Genomic DNA, 9,592 nt, shown 5'->3' on the forward strand with positions numbered 1-9,592 from the left:
GGCGCCCGGCACTTCCTGCCGCCGCCATTTTGTCAAGAGAGGAGGAGGAGGAGGAGGAAGCGGCGGACGCTGGGCCCGCGGCGCGGCGCGCCTGGTCCGGTGAGTGCCGGCCGGCGTGGAGGCCGGAGATGCCCGCTGTCTGGGCCACCGTCCCCTGGGCGGTTCCGGGCGCTCACGTGCTCCATGTCCAGTGCGCGCCCTTCTGGCGCCCCGGTCCTCCTGTCGGACTGGGGCTATGCGCCCCCGCCCCCATCTGCCCTGGGTCAGCCTGGCTGGGGCTCTGCCGGGCACAGAGCTCGCCCAGGCCGGAGGGGAGGGCCTTGGGATCGCGTGGCTGCCCGGGAACAGGCCCCGGGAGGCGGGAGCAGGACCTTGGGGGAGGGCAGCCAGGCCCCCTTGTCCCACTGCCCACCTCAGCCCACCCCAGCCTCGAAGCCCCTTGCCGGGCGCTTTGTTTTTCTCTGTCGGTGCTTGCTGGCGTCTTCGCAGTGATGTGGTCTATTTGCTGTGCTGTATGCGTGGAGGCTTGGGGTGGGGATGGGAGTGAGTTGTGTGTGATTCAGCGAAATAAAATGACCCCCCCACCTCCTCCAACACTGCCCCAAACGGAAATAGCACAACTTCACCCAAGTGCGATGCCCCAGAGGTCCAGCCTTGGACGTACCGGGAATTCCCACTGTGGTGTAGTGGACGGTGTAAATACTTCTGCCGGGGCATGAGTCATGTGCCTTGCGGCTGACCTCTCTCTCCCACTCTGGACCACGCTTTGTCTTTGCCTTATTTGTTTGTTTATTCGTGTGTGCCTGCTGCAGCCTGGTGGGGTTGTGGCGCCTGGTCCTTGAGTACCTTTCTGGGCATGAGTTGGATGCAAGAAGTGGCCTCTTGGAGTGTCTGCCTCCGAAGAATCCAAATGTCTTTCCTCATGTTGGAGAGGAGTCTGCTACCATCGTTAAAAACAAAACAAAACCCCAAAACACCACCACCAAGGTGCTTTGTGTGTTTAAGCCGGTGACTCTTAAGTGCTAGGACAATGGCTTGGGAGATTTTTATGAATGGAGCTGTGAAGTTCCCAAAATTGGGAGTCCTTAGAGTGGTCCTTGGAAGTTGTAAAGAAAGAAGTCCTCCAAAGGACTTATGAATATGTTTTCAATTTCACGCAGGTTTTAGACAGCACGGTCTGTTTTATGACCTTGTCAATTTTGTAATTTTACAAGACATTCTTTTCGGTTTAATTTGGGTGGGGGTTATCTTTCCACCCAATGAGGGAGGCATTTTAGATAACAACCTTGCTCTCCTTCCAAACTTGCAGCAGGCACTGATAAACCATGCAGATGGTTCTGTTGACCAGATTGAGAAGAGAACCGGCCTCCTTACCTGTTATCCACAATACCCCTGTCCTTAGTTACAGCTCAGACTCTGCAGTAAATGGTCCTGTGATGACTGGTGGTGGTAGGTAGAAGATGAGCTCTCGTTTCTGCCTTTTGCTAGAATCCTTGCAAGTAGACTAAGGAAATTTGCTTAGGCTGGAAGGTGGACCCTGCTGTCTTGTGGACACCCTCTGTCTTGTGGATATATTGGCACTTCGGGGGGAGTGGCCTCTACCAGGGAGCAGGGGACGAGCTAAGAATTGCAAGGGGATCATTGGCTACTTGGGAAAATTTCACCAAATTACTGAATTGCTTAAAGGAATTTAGACTTTGTTTCCAAAAGTTCCCTTGTGATCTTTGTACCGAATTGCACTTTTCCTTTTGGGGTGTGTACAATATTTTCATGTTTCACAATTCTGGTTATTGAATGACTTTCGATTTTACAGATTCTAGAGGAAGATTGGAGTGTGTGCGGGCTCCCCACCTCCTTTCTTTTTAGGGGCAAAAAAAATGGGGCACATCAGTGATTTAAACACCCCAGGTTGTTAAATTTAATGACTGCGTAATATTCTGTTGCATGGATTTGCTCTGTTGTATTTAAGCATTTATCCTTTGGTGAGCATGTTTGTTTCCACTTTTTGATGTAACACCCTTGTTTGCATTTTTGTGTGGGTAGTGTATTTTCATTTCTCTCTCCTGGGTAGATAAGATAGCTGAGTAGCATTGCTGGGCCGTAATTTAGGTAGCTCTGTGTTCCCCCTTTTGAGTATGCATCTTGACTTTGGAGAGATGGTGATGTTTTAGAGCTTCTACAGAGGGAACAGACAAATGGTACAGTCGAGGAAGTAGAACCATCCACGGGTTCCCCTTTGGGGTTGAAAAATTGTACATACCCATTGGACAGTTTAAAATGTTGGCTAAGCCTAGAAAATAGGCTAGGATATGCAACTCAAACTTGTTTTGCTAATTTTAAAGAGTGCTTTTAAAAAAAAAAGTTTACTGTTTGGTAAGTCTAAATGGCTGGGTGTGCTGACAAGTAGATTCCAACTCACTGCAACCCCTGTGACTGCATAGAACTAACTGCCCAAGGGGTTTGGGGTGGTTATCTCTGGGAGCAGATTGCCAGGACTCATTTTCAGTCATTGGTCAAACTGCCAATCCCTTGGTAGCAACCCAGCACCATAACCATTGCACCACCAGGACCCTTATAAAACAGGTTACAAACTGATTAAATCTCCTACGCTTGTCCTGATATAAATCATGGTACATGTTCCATTGTGAAGCTAATGGAGTGTGTCAAAACAAACTGGCCATGTGTCCCATTCAGAACAGATCCCTAAGGGGGACAAGAACTGGTTGATCTACACCATTTGAAAATGAGATGGTAAAGATTTTTATCTCTAAGTAAAAGTAACATAATGTGTGCTGCTTTGCAATTATATGGAAAATACAGAATGAAAATTTTGACAGTTGATTATTAAAAATTATTATCTCATAATTGAGTATTTATTTCCTTCCAGCCTTCCCCCCCTAAATGAGTAACAATATTAGATTGCACTCTTAAGCTTTACTGAAAATAGTTATATTGTGAGCATTTCCAAAATGCTTTATTTTAAGTGGCTTCCTCTTCATATAAATGTAATTTAACTTCGCTACTTTTGTATATTTGAAAACTATTTTTTAATTCTGAGAGCAAGTTTCCCTGTTTTCTCTCTTTATTGATTTTTTAAAGTTTTAAACAATTTTTAAATTGTAATTTAGGAAAGGGTTACTGGTTGAATTATCAACTACAAGGCCAGCAGTTCAAACCCAGCAGCCACTCCATGGGAGAAAGATGAGGCTTTCTGCTTTTGTAAAAATTTACAGTCTCAGAAACCCACAGTGGCAGTTCACTCTGCCCTATATGAGTCAGAATTGACTCAGTAGCAGTGAGTTTAGTTTTTGTTTTGGTATAAAGAAATCAAAGAGGTACGTATATTTGAAAACCTAATAAAAACGACTTTTTTAGAAAGATTTCATAATTTTTATTTCTACAAACAGCTTAACAAAGTCTGGTTCATAGGGGTGAAAAGCAGTGTACATATCTTCTTGTGTGTGTGTTTTCTAAGGCCTGCGTTGTTGCGTCTCTAGGGTAGTGGTTCTCAACCTTCTGAACTGTGCCCGCGACCCTTTCATACAGTGCCTCGTGTTGTGGTGACCCCCCCCCAACCATAAAATAGTTTTCATTGCTACTTCATAACTAATTTTGCTACTGTTAATGAATCATAATGTAAATATCTGATATGCAGGATATATTTTCATTGTTAAAAATTGAATATAATTAAACATTAAAGCATGATTAATCATAAAACAATATGTAATTATAGATTGTGAAATATTTGTGTTTTCCTATGGTCTTAGGTGACCCCTCTGAAAGGGTTGTTCGGCCCCCCTGGTTGAGAACTGCTGCTCTAGGGTCTTTGACCTTTCTGACTTCAGTTGCCCAGAGTTGGACTTTGCTTCCTGAAATCAAGTCTTGGAATTCTTGACCCTGGTTGGCAGCTGGGTGTTATCTGATTGTGGGAAGGTGCCTGGAAAACCTTGAGCAGTTTACTGCATCCAAACGCCTCCCCTCCCACCCCCACCCCTGTCCTCGCCCTGTTTAGCTGTCTCCTCCCCAAGACTAATGACACTGAGGTAGTGTTTCCTCTGTTCTGCAATGGGACCTGAGCTTGAATCCTATGTGACCTTTGCCTTTTCTTTCCACCCTCCTGGGTTCCCCTTGCCCATGTTTCATTGTTGTTAGTTGCTGTTGAGTTAGCTCCAAGTCATTGTGTCCCTACTTAAAACAGACCACAATGTTACCTAGTCTTGCACCAGCTTCATGGTAGTTGTATGTTTGCTAAGTTTGAGTCTATTGTGTCCATTTGGTGTCTTGAGTGCGTATTCGCCTGTGGGGTTCATCTTTTAGTACTCCATAGGACAGTCTTAGATTGTGATCTCTATGGTTTTATTTGGCTGATTGTGGGAAGTAGTTGGCTAGTCCTTCCTTTTCCTGGTTTGTCTTAGCCTGGAAACTCCACTGAGTCCTATTCACCATGAGTGACTCTCTGCTCCACAAGTCATGAAAGTCCAACAAGTTAACATCTGGGTGGTGGATCTATCTTTCAGAAGGGGATACAATAAGGCAGTGCTCTCTAGGCTAGCTTCTAGCTGTCGTTGTTCAGGATGGGGAGTAGAAGTGGGAATAGGATGCCAGGGATGGAAATAATGGGTGCAGCAGGTGACCCAGTGGGTTCCAAGTACTCATGCTCAGCATATACCTTCCAGACTCTTCATTGTTTTTTTTATTCTGAGTGAACTGTGAGTGGTGCCTGGCAGAAGGGGGAGGGGCATTTAGAAGGGGATCACATTTGCTCTGATCTGTAGTGAGAGAGGAGAAATCATGGGACTGGTGGAAATACGGTACTTGGGGCGGGGGGTTGGGGTGGGGGTGGATCTACCCTGAGATGTTTGCTACAGAGCCTGGGAGACTTGATCCAGGGGTGGATCAGGATGGTCCCATGTGATGTGTCCTGGGGCCTAAAATGTAAATTTTTTTTTTCCTAAAACCTGGTCATTTGGGAAAAGACGATTAAAGGGAGCCCAGAGAAGCTGACTGACGGAAGTCTCCAAGGTACAGTTACAGTAACACTTCGGGCATCTCACCTCGTGCCGTGCTGATTCAGACCCTGGCTTACCGGGAAAGTTGGTGCCGCAGTCTCAGAGAAGGGCTTGGTTTGTGTAGGCTGAGCCAGGCAGTGGGATGTCAGGGAAGTGGGTTCTTGGCTGTAGGGCTAAGGTCCATTTCCTGGGCCAGGGTCATGGCCACAGCCCTACTTGGCCTTTTGATGGAGAAGAACCAGTCAGTGTCAGTCATTCCTTGGGACTCTTAACCAAGTTCCATGTGTGATGCCTCGTTTGTGGCAAATGTAATGGGAGCAAATGTTTCTCGCAGGGATTATTCTGATTCTGTGAACATTAACATAAAACTAAGAGAATTGAGTGTTTCTATTTATTCTTTTTGATCTATGGCATACTTAACAGATGCTTTGTTTGCCACATTGTTGTTAACTGTCTTACAGTTGCCCACTTCAAGGTTATCCTACCTGCAGTGGAATTGGACTGGTGAGATCCATGGGGTTTCCATTGCCGGTTTTTGGGAATGGTCTAAACATAACACACACTTCTGACAGACTGGCGGTGGCTACTCAGAAGGTGCCTTAGTAAGATGGGAACCCAGATCTCTTGCCTGGAAGGTGAGCATGCTACCATGGAACCACCACTCCCTCCTAGTTTGCCCTTAACCAACAAAACCGGAAGCCATTGTTATTGAGTCGCTTCTGACTCATGGTGACCCCATGCTTCTCTCTGACTGCCATTGAGTTGATTCCAATTCACAGTGATCCTATAGGGCAACGTAGAACTGTCCTGTGGGTTACTTGAGAGATTAACCTTTTCTTTTCTTTTTATTTTTTGAGATTGACTTTTTATGAGAGTAGAAAGCCTCATTTTTCTTGCACTGAGTAGCTGGTGGTTTTGAATTACTGACCTTGCATTTAACAGCCTGTTGTGTAACAACCCACTGTGCAACCAGGGCTCCTGACCCATGTGTAAATTACCCTGTGGCTATAAATGTGGGAGCAGACAGCCGCCAATTTTTCTGAGGACTGGCTGGTGAGTTTCATTTGTGGACCTTGTGATTTGCAACACAGTGCATAACCCACTACTTCATGGGCTGTTCTCATGGCAAGTGGACCAGAGAGGAAGACTCAGACCACTGCCAAGCAAGGTTGAGTCTCAGCCCACCCTTGTGATTTCAGGCATGTTACAGCATCTGTCTGAGCCTCGGTTTTTGCCATTTGTAAAATAGAGTCACTATGGCAGAGCATTGAGTGGGCCCAGGTGCATGGGAGGGAGGGAAGGCAGGTCTCTGTCTGCACTGTGTTCAGATGCCATTTTGCCCCAGGCGCTCTTGCTGTGTTTGCTTGCCACCCTGTCCTTGGTCCCCAGTCCAAGCTGAAACTATTTTTCCTTCTGTGATGGCAGGAGAGGTCTGAGATTGGGTATTAGGCAATTTCCAAACATAGATTAGTAATTCCTGTGCCCTTTTGTATTTCTCATGCCCCCAGTTGTCCACCTGAGGCACTACACCACGTACATGTCTTCAAGCAGGGTGGCCTTTGATTGTGTTTTGTTTCGTTCAAGATGGGGATGTAAACAGGAAGAGAGCCAGATAATTGTGGAGATTTTACATTTGAAACACTTTCTACTCCAGTCCTTAGGCTTGGTCTTCACTAGCTTAGAGCAGAAAGCAGAAATTAAAGAGCTATGCAGTTAGGTCATTTGCTACTGGAAAGCATGTTCTGGGCTTTATGACGGGTTGAAACATGTATATATATACACACACACACACACACACACGTGTATGTGTGTGTATAGATATGAACCTCAGGAAAGGGGAAGCCTGTCTGCACGGTGGCTTCATAGCGTGGGCTCTGCAGGCAAGTGCTGGGGTGTCAACCCAGATACTATCTACCAGCTGTTGTCTAACCTCAAGTTCTAATACGTAAAGTGAGTTTGGACTTGGGAGAATTGTGAGCAGAATCTGAATCATAAGAGAAAGTAATTCTTTATGTAGGTGTTTTTTTTTTTTTAGCACACCGGTGTGCTTTATTGAGGTTGCTGGTAGATGATAACATACGCAAATGGCTGTGAACAGGAGCTGGGCCAGGGGCCCAGATCATCCAGCGGGGCAGGACAGGACAGGATGGTTCAGGACACAACATGGTGCAGTGGCTAGTGGCCTTGGTGGCTTATCATCTCTGACAGGGCTTGGAAGCTCATCACTGCCTTGTGAAAGGAATGATGAAAATGAGGATTCCCGGGAGGCCGAGGGCCATAGAGAAGATGTTGGAGGTGGACACGTGGCTCTGGGCCTCAGTCATGTCTCCCACCATCTTCTGGTCCCTAGACTTGACGGAGTAGGTGTAGGCCACAAGCCCAGGCAGTAGCAGTTGAGGAAGAGCGTGTTGAAGAGGGACCAGATGGCATGGTTGGGCACGTGGGGTTCACTCTGGATGTTGATCATGGTGGACTGCGTGGGGGTGGCGTGGTATAGGACCCGCAGCCCACCCATCTTAAGCTCCTCTTGAGCCATCTCCTGGTTGTGAGGACGCAGACCTGTGGAATGGGAGAGGCCATGTATGTGATTCTTAAACCATGGGTCATGAAATGAATTTAGTAGGTTGCAGTCAGTGACTAGGGAAAGAAATAGAGGATGGCATATATTTTAAGAGCACTTAAATGTGTATCTGTGCGTATGAGGCAAGTAAAGTTATTGCTGTTAGGGTTCCCGTTCATACATGCACAGGTTTACTCCAAATAAAATGGGTTTGGACAAGCCTGTGATTAGTGGATGGCTGCAGAAAACTTTTCCTGTTTTATTTCGTATCATTAGGCTGCTTTCAAAAAAAGGCCAATCAAAAGTGACGTCCAAGGGCATCTGCTGGGTCACTTGAATTTAAAGGCAAAAAAAGCCAGGTTATGGAGCTGTTTGGAGAGAGGGTTTCAAGGGGTTAATCTTGGTAGCTTTTCTCAAAGGATACAGGATGATCATGGGAGCTTATTGTGAAGAGGTTTTCAGAAAATTGAAAACTACATTAATGAGGAAAAGGCCAGGAAATTACTCTGAGGAATCTCCTCTCCACCCCCCCACCACCGTGCAGCTGAAGTTCTGTAAGGGCTGTCTTACAAGAATTTTTTTTGGGGGAAATCTTACTCCTTCCACCCTATAGCCCTGGTCTTGCCCCTTCAGATATCTTTTTGTTGCCAAAATTTAAAGAACACTTAAGGAGCACAGTTTGAGTCCCTTGAGGGTTCCAGAACTACCGTAAATTGAAGAGCATGAAATTGTTGGTGGTGGGTGTTGTCGAGTTAGTTCAGACTCATAGTGACTGTACAACAGAATGGAACTGTCAGATTCTGCACCAGCCTCATACTTGTTAGAGCCAATTGTAGCACGGTGTCAGTCCATCTCCCCGAGAGTCTTGTTCTTTTTTGTTGGCCCACCACATTACCAAGTATGATGTTCTTCTCCAGGGACTGATCCCTCTCTAAAACATCATACCCAAGGTACGGGAGCTGGTCACGCCACCTTCATTTTGAAGGAGCATTCTTGCTGTACTGTTTTCACAGATTTGCTTGCTCCACTGACAGTTCATGGTGGATTTATATTCTGTGCCAACACCGTAATTCAAAGGCTTCAATTTTTCAGTCTTCCTTATTCATTGTACAGCTTCCATATGCATATGAGAGATTGAAATACTATGGCTCGTGTCAGGTGCACCTGACGTAGTCTTCAAAATGACATCCCTGCTCTTTAACACTTAAAGTGGTCTTCTGTAGCATATTTAACCAGTGCAATATGTCCTTTGATTTCTTGGCTGCTGCTTTCTTGGGCATTGATTGTGGATCCAACCAAAGTAAAATGAAATCCTTGACAACGCCAGTCTTTTCTCAGTTAATTGTGTTGTTGCTTAATAGTCCTGTTGTGAAGAGTTTTGTTCTTATTTATGTTGAGATGTAATCCATATTAAAAGTTGTGGTCTTTGACCTTAGAAGAGTTAGAGGGATGGAAACGCCAAAGTGTATAGGTCTAGATAGAGGATATAGCAAGAAAAAGTAGCTTCACATTTTGATATTTTTGTTTAATGGTTGTGTAACTTGTAGCAAACGTTTTGACTCTTGTTATACATTCTAAAATGTCTTTCTTAAATGGCATGTAGTCAATGAAGTATGAATAACATTGCTTAAAATGTTACTTTTTAATTTTTTACTGTTTCTCACAGTGTGTTTCTTCACAATACCCCAGAGTGACATGCTTTTCAGTGCCAAGGAACTGTTTTCAAGCTTTACTTTCTCTTCTCCTTCCTACTCACTCAAGAAGGCTGTAATTCTTGTAGGGTTTGGGGTAGGGACAAACACTTAGTCCTGAAGCCACGTGCTAACAGGCAATCGATAATACAAGAAATATTGGAGGAGGCTTCAAGGAAAATGGAATTTTAAAAGTAACAGAAAACTTCCCGCTACTCAAAAAATGTGTAAGGTTAAGGATTTTGTGATTAGCTGCCATGGCGCCAGTGAGGTATTGCCCGGTTTGCACCTTTTTCATGGTAGTTTGCATGTTGGGAGTCCTCTCACTGCCA

At 45.3% G+C, this 9,592-nt stretch overlaps 1 protein-coding gene across 1 annotated transcript in view; it reads left to right on the plus strand.

The window, feature by feature from the left end:
* Positions 1–43: 43 nt before the first annotated feature.
* BRD4 (bromodomain containing 4) overlaps positions 44–9,592 on the plus strand; it is an 80,318-nt gene continuing 70,769 nt past the window's right edge. Inside the window, exon 1 of the mRNA XM_045289693.1 lies at positions 44–99. The gene's annotated coding sequence lies outside the window, so the exon portion shown is untranslated. The remainder of the gene's footprint in view (positions 100–9,592) is intronic.

Source organism: Echinops telfairi, unplaced genomic scaffold, assembly GCF_000313985.2.
Source record: "Echinops telfairi isolate 266 unplaced genomic scaffold, ASM31398v2 ScPeMD7_30;HRSCAF=105, whole genome shotgun sequence".
NCBI lineage: Eukaryota > Metazoa > Chordata > Mammalia > Afrosoricida > Tenrecidae > Echinops > Echinops telfairi.